We start from the raw sequence: 6,377 nt of genomic DNA, 5'->3' as shown, positions 1-6,377 counted from the left end.
GGAATTTGGTAGGTACTATTGCTTCCTAACCTGTTATAAAAATTAATGCCAATCAGTGCTTTCTTTTGGGTGAATGGCATTACTTTTTACATGACTACCAAGGATCGCTTCGGAGTAGCATCGCAACTTTTTGAAAACAAATCAGAACTGCAACTGCTCTAACATCTCAATCTTTTCACTCACCAAAATCTCCAACTAATCCCCACCGTTCAATAGGCGCAAACCCAGTGGAGTCTGCCCGTTCTTTACAAATACCTATATAAGCATGTTGTCAGATGTCTTAGTGATAAAAAAAACGCATGAGGTACATCCGAAATATGGAACGTGTGTACCAGTAAAACATAAGAAGCGATATAGGCTTATCACCCTAGGTACATACAAAACTATTTTGACAGGAGACGTGGCTGTAACTTCTGTGAACATCTTTAAACATTTGTTAAAACTTTGATAAATCAGTAACACAAATCCAGTATAATGTAACGTAACTAAATGCAATTAAAAGAAAAGAAAAAAAACTGCAATTCTCACGGTATCATATAGTTATTTAAATAAAAATAGATGTAAAACCTCTTTCAAATGACCACCTCTTTTAAATGACATCTACTTTGATGATGTCCCTCAACATTTTGTGGTAACTTGTGGTCGTCATCTTGGATTTTAAATTTCATCCATTATGGTAATGACTCACTATTTTGTGGTAACCGGAAGACGTCATGTTGGATTTCAAAATGGCGGTTATCGTTCATTTTCGGTGTCTGCCGATTTTATCAAATGACACCCATATTGAAGTCGGATACGGTGCATGCATCTATGCTCGATCCACCAGCAAGGAAGGGCAAATCATGCTTCACTTTATCGCGTCGAAATCCCGCGTAGCACCACCGAAACGACTATCCTTACCACGGCTGGAGCTGTGCGCTGCGCTGTTGGGGGCCAAGCCTTACTCTAAGGTTTCTGCAGATCAGATGATGGAGAGAAATACTTGCTGGTCTTCTGACCACCACCCACCCCTAAATTGTCCACGTGGTATATGGATGGCCCCTTACCGTATATGAAAACACACTTTTTTCTGTTAGAATGCACGGGAGAAAACAAAGAGGGAAAAATGGAACCTGTTACAGACGGGAGCTCGCCTACTATGTTCTTTAATGTTGTTGCAAATAACATGAATTTCAAAAATAAGTTAAAGAATTTTGTTACAGTTTTGTTGTTGTTATCTTCTTTATAATATAATACTTAAAACTTTTCTTTTTATGTTTATTATGAAAAACGTTTGATTGTTAATGGAGAAGGAATTATCAAATAGGCATATTTTTAAAAATTATTATTCTCGTTGAAAGAAAATCTAAAATTTTGAAAAAAATTTCTTAACCCTCCGGAGGTCGCGTAAATGGCTCACTGAAAGAGCTGCCGTTAGTGCTTTCAGATAATTTCGCTGAATTTTCACAGCTCGTGATCGACTTCATGTATATCAGATTTTGTTGCTAATTGTTTATCCTTCAATTGGGATTCTGCTTATTATAACATAAACTAAACAAAATAAATATATTTCGTTTGTTTATGTACATCCAAATATACGATTGAAATATAATCAAAATATTATGGTATTATGGTATTGTAGTCCAGCGTCAACAGTTCGTACGATACCAAAGGGCTGCCGCTTGTAGTTTTATTTTAGAAATAATTTGTCTTCCCACAAAGTGCTTTTGCTTACGGGCTCGGTTAACCTTGTTTGAAATCCCTTCAGTCACCCTTTTATATTACAACTCTATACTGCATTGTGTGTTGTTCCCTTATAAGTTCCACTACTTGCTCTACGCACAAATGAGAAGAACATATTATGAGGCAACCTTCTGTACATCATGGCTCTACTCTCAGGGAAGCAATGTTAGCAATTAAAAAGTTGTCAAAAAGGTTCTTCCTCTCAAACTCAATGTGATTTTTAGTTTGCTTCCCATTACATTCTGTTTTCCAACACTAGAGTATTTCCCAAAAGTGCACTGTCACTTTTTCGAATCCAATATTCTATTGGTGGGTGTTATCTACACATAGTGTTTCCGTACTGCTCAGTTATTTATTGGTTTAGTTTTCTTGTTGTGCACATCGTATGAGGAAATAAAAAGCCCGCCTTCAATGACAGAATTAATATGAAGGTTACTCGATAATCCATGCCGAAGCGACGGTACGTCTACTCGCATGTACTGAGAAAAACCTTGTAAGGCTGATGACTTCATATTGTGTAGCATCGAAACAAAAGCGATAGCCTATTTTCACCCTATTCCTCTTATCAGCCTAATCATTTGAAATCGTTGGTAGGATCGCAAAAAAGTTTAAAGTTAAATGAAATGTCACCCAATACTGCTGTGAAGTGGCATTGTTTGAGTAAAACAGTTGATTGACAATTAAATTAAAATCAATGCATATAATGGGAGCATATAAAAAAAATTGATTTTACACTTTTATTTATATGATATTACATGCTAATTTTTTTCTGTGCAGTCATCCTTGTTTATCTCAATGATTTCAATAGTAAGGTGAAATTTGATATAAATTTTCGTTGCACTAATCCTTTTAGCATTTGGAGGAGATACTTGATATTATACCGCCACTTACGAACGAAGCAAAGACCCTTTTATATGCATTTTATCAATTGTACGCTAAATAATTAGCGGACTAGTGCGGCATTCTCCCTAAAATTGGGTCAAAATATGTGCATTACCTTATCTAAAGTTTCTCAAATTGATATTTAATCTGTGCTAGCACAAATGATTTATAACACTGTCAATTTTTCTACCTCAATACTACCCTTTGAAAACCTGTTTTAGAATGTTACGTTCGTGTTGTTTTCACCGGCCAGATCGGTCGTGACAGCATAAATATCGGATGTGGTGAGCTTGAATTTTAAACATATACAATAAAAGCACTATACGTAACTAAAAATAAAAGTGGCATTCCCTTTTTAATCATAGTACCGTTGTACTTCTGCCAAATTTATTAAATGCATGTGTTATTGCTTGAATATAGGACGACAGGTTTATATGACCAGTGTCTCAGCCGAAAATTTTGTGCTGTGAGCATCTTTGAATTAGTTGATGGCTTTTGTAATATATTTGCACGCTTAATACAAAAACTCTTCTCCAGTTTTAAATTGAGTTTCTAGCTACGCCACTGCTTCCACGCGCTAAACAGACACCAATCTATAATCCAACATGATTTGCGCAAAAAAAAAATCGGAACTCGCCAATCACCAACCAGGAGGAGACCACAACCGTCTATGTGTGTTTTCAAAACAGAACGGTATAAACGAACCCACCAAAATGTGCTTAGTCATCGTTGCGTTGCGTACAAATAAGAAAGCTCTTTGCGAGATAAACGCTTGCGTCTATAAATATGAGGTCCGCGAAAATGAAATTCCAAGTCGCGAAACAGTTTTCGAATTATTCGCACCGGTTGATGAACAAAACAAAAAAAATCGCGAGACCGCAATCATCACGAAATGGTGGCTGTGGAAATAATCATGGCCGCGGCCATGGTGGCTGTTATCGTTTACCTATATCGTGAAGCGGCAACAAACCTATTGGGCCCGGCGAAATGTTCCGCATCTGAAGCCGGAGTTTTTCTACGTAAACACCAAAACTCTGGATCACACCGAACAGCTTGGAATGATATTCGCGCGGTTCTACAATAAGCTGAAAAGTTCCGGTCCGCTCAGTGGGGTCTATATGTATGTCAAACCGGTGGCCGTGGTGACAGATTTGGAGCTGGTGAAATGTGTTTTAGTGAAAGATTTTCAACACTTCACGGATCGTGGTACGTTCTACAATGAAACATCCATCCTCCAACAACTATCGGCCCACATGTTCAGTCTACCTGGCAGCAAGTGGAAGTCCTTGAGACAGAAGCTGTCACCTACGTTTACTTCCGGGAAGATGAAGATGATGTTTTGTACGATCGTAGCGGCGGGAAAGCAGTTCAATGACTTTTTAGAAGAAAAGGTTGGGCGTGGATGTGAGTTTGAAATGAAGGATCTGCTGGCCCGCTTCACAACTGATGTCATTGGAATGTGTGCCTTCGGGATCGAGTGCAACTCAATGAAGGATCCGGATGCTCAGTTCCGAGTGATGGGTAGAAAGTTTTTTGAAGATCAGCGAGGCCAGGTCAAAAATGTGTTTCATAATGCTGCACCCGAGTTGGCGAAGAAAGCTGGCGTTAGAGTGCTCGAAAAGGATGTGTCGGATTTTTTCCTAAATGTTGTTCGAGAAACCGTCGACTACAGAGTGAAGAACAATATTAAGAGAAATGATTTTATGGATTTACTGATTCAGATGAGAAACCCCGAAGAAAGTAAAAGTGGAGAAGGTCTATTGTCGTTCAATGAATTAGCGGCACAATGCTTCTTGTTCTTTGGAGCTGGATTCGAAACAAGTTCAACTCTTCTCACTTGGACGCTATACGAACTGTCGCAGAATCAGTGCATACAGCAGAAGGGTCGCCAGGATGTTATGGACGTTTTAGCTAAACATGGTGGTGAAATCACGTACGAATCTGTGAATGATATGACATATCTTGATAAAATTTTAAACGGTGAGTTGTGTTGATCTATTTATATTTAGCACGAATAATCAAAATCATTTTTGAATGCATTTTCAGAGGCTCTTCGTAAGTACCCACCGGTACCGGTTCATTTCCGTGAAGCTACCAAAGACTACCAGGTGCCGGGCACAAAAATCATCATCGAATCCGGGACTAAAGTTTTCATTCCGGTTTACGGAATCCATCACGACCCAGGAGTGTTTCCGGATCCAGAGCGATTCGACCCGGAACGTTTTAGTCCTGAGCAATTGCAGACGAGACATCCGTACGCGTGGACACCATTCGGAGAAGGTCCCCGCATCTGTATCGGACTTCGGTTCGGAATGTTGCAGGCTAAAGTGGGTCTTATATACCTGCTGAAGAACTTCAAGTTTGATATCGGAGAGAAGTGCAAGGTCCCGGTCAATTTTGATGTAAAAAGTATAATTCTTTCTCCAGAAGGTGGGCTTCCGTTAAAAGTAGAGAGAATTTGTTAATTATTTCGTCACTATGTGACTTGTTGATACCTTAACTGTATATTATGATAGTTAATATAACGAAGTGATGATGTTTGTTATCAATCTTCACAATTGCCCATCGTTCTAATACCATCATCAGAAAAAATTTCGTTCAATGTTGAAAAAAAAAATCAACGCATATCCGTCTCTTTGGGATTGACACATTTTTGTTATCACCGGGTACGGTTCAGGTCGGATTTTTCTTAACATTTCACTTTTAAAGTCAAAGTTTTTTAATGTTTGGTTTCCGCCTTTCCGTAAATATCAGAATGTGACAGGTTATCCTCACAGAAAAATATTAATACAAGCATAATTTTGCCATTCTCACGTACCCAACTTTGTCCATCAGGTGAGTGTGTATCCAGTTAACTGGACTATTCTTAGATTTTCATTGGGAGTTGATCTTTTGGATAATTTCATTGTGGAAAATTTTGCTGTGCTATGTAACGGGGAAACATTCATCACTTGTCGTGAAGTTGCTCAAACATTTTGAAGAATTTTTCATTTAAATTTCCTTCCATAAGTTTTAGGGTAATTTTGATCAGCAATATTATTAAATTGAAAAGAAAAATTTTGCGATCCAGTATTGCGACGTACAGAAAAAAAAGAAATGCATGGGAATGATTAATATGACTTTTATCGATGTTTTTGAGAAAATAGTCTGAAACAAACATCAAACAATAAAAATTGTCATTTTTGGAGGCTTAAATGACAAAATTGTTTGCTGTCACAAAAAAAGATCAGTTTAATTAAAGGGAATTTTTTTATGCTTTTAATTACACGAAAATATTTGAATCAATCGAGAATATACAAAAAAAATCCATAAGGATAGTAATTGAGCCTGCTTAGAACAAAATTGACGTTTGAATGAAATGATCCTATTGGACATTTGCTGAAGCAAGTCCCACACAAGTTCAAAGAAACCCCGATAGTTTTGGAGAAAAAAATTCTTCGCATTTTACTAACTACATTGTGATTATTAGAGTTTTCCGCATCAGATGATGATGACGCACAGTGTCGCCTAGCCGGACAAAATCTCAAAATTTTATTTTTGATTTTTCATGATTTAACATTTTTCTCTGTTTCTTAACAGATTGAATAGAATCTTCTCGAAATATTAAGTTCCGAGGACGACAGTTCGATTTTTTACATGGCTTCAAAGGTGAAATAGATGATATATTCAGAGGAAAACTATTTTCAAACCTAAGTTATTCAAATGCATATATCTTTTTAGTTAAGATTCCGATTGGGGTCAAACTGATTTCATGTGAAAGGTTATTCGCTGGA

The 6,377-nt window shown here is 37.4% G+C and overlaps 1 pseudogene; it reads left to right on the top strand.

Moving 5' to 3' along the window:
• The first annotated feature begins 3,304 nt into the window (after positions 1-3,304).
• LOC131682574 (probable cytochrome P450 6a14) lies at positions 3,305-5,128 on the top strand (annotated as a pseudogene).
• Positions 5,129-6,377: the final 1,249 nt, after the last annotated feature.

Source organism: Topomyia yanbarensis, chromosome 2 (assembly GCF_030247195.1).
Source record: "Topomyia yanbarensis strain Yona2022 chromosome 2, ASM3024719v1, whole genome shotgun sequence".
In the NCBI taxonomy this organism is placed as follows: domain Eukaryota; kingdom Metazoa; phylum Arthropoda; class Insecta; order Diptera; family Culicidae; genus Topomyia; species Topomyia yanbarensis.
The sequence above is the reverse complement of the archived record's forward strand: the minus strand, read 5'-3'. Positions and strand labels throughout refer to the sequence as shown.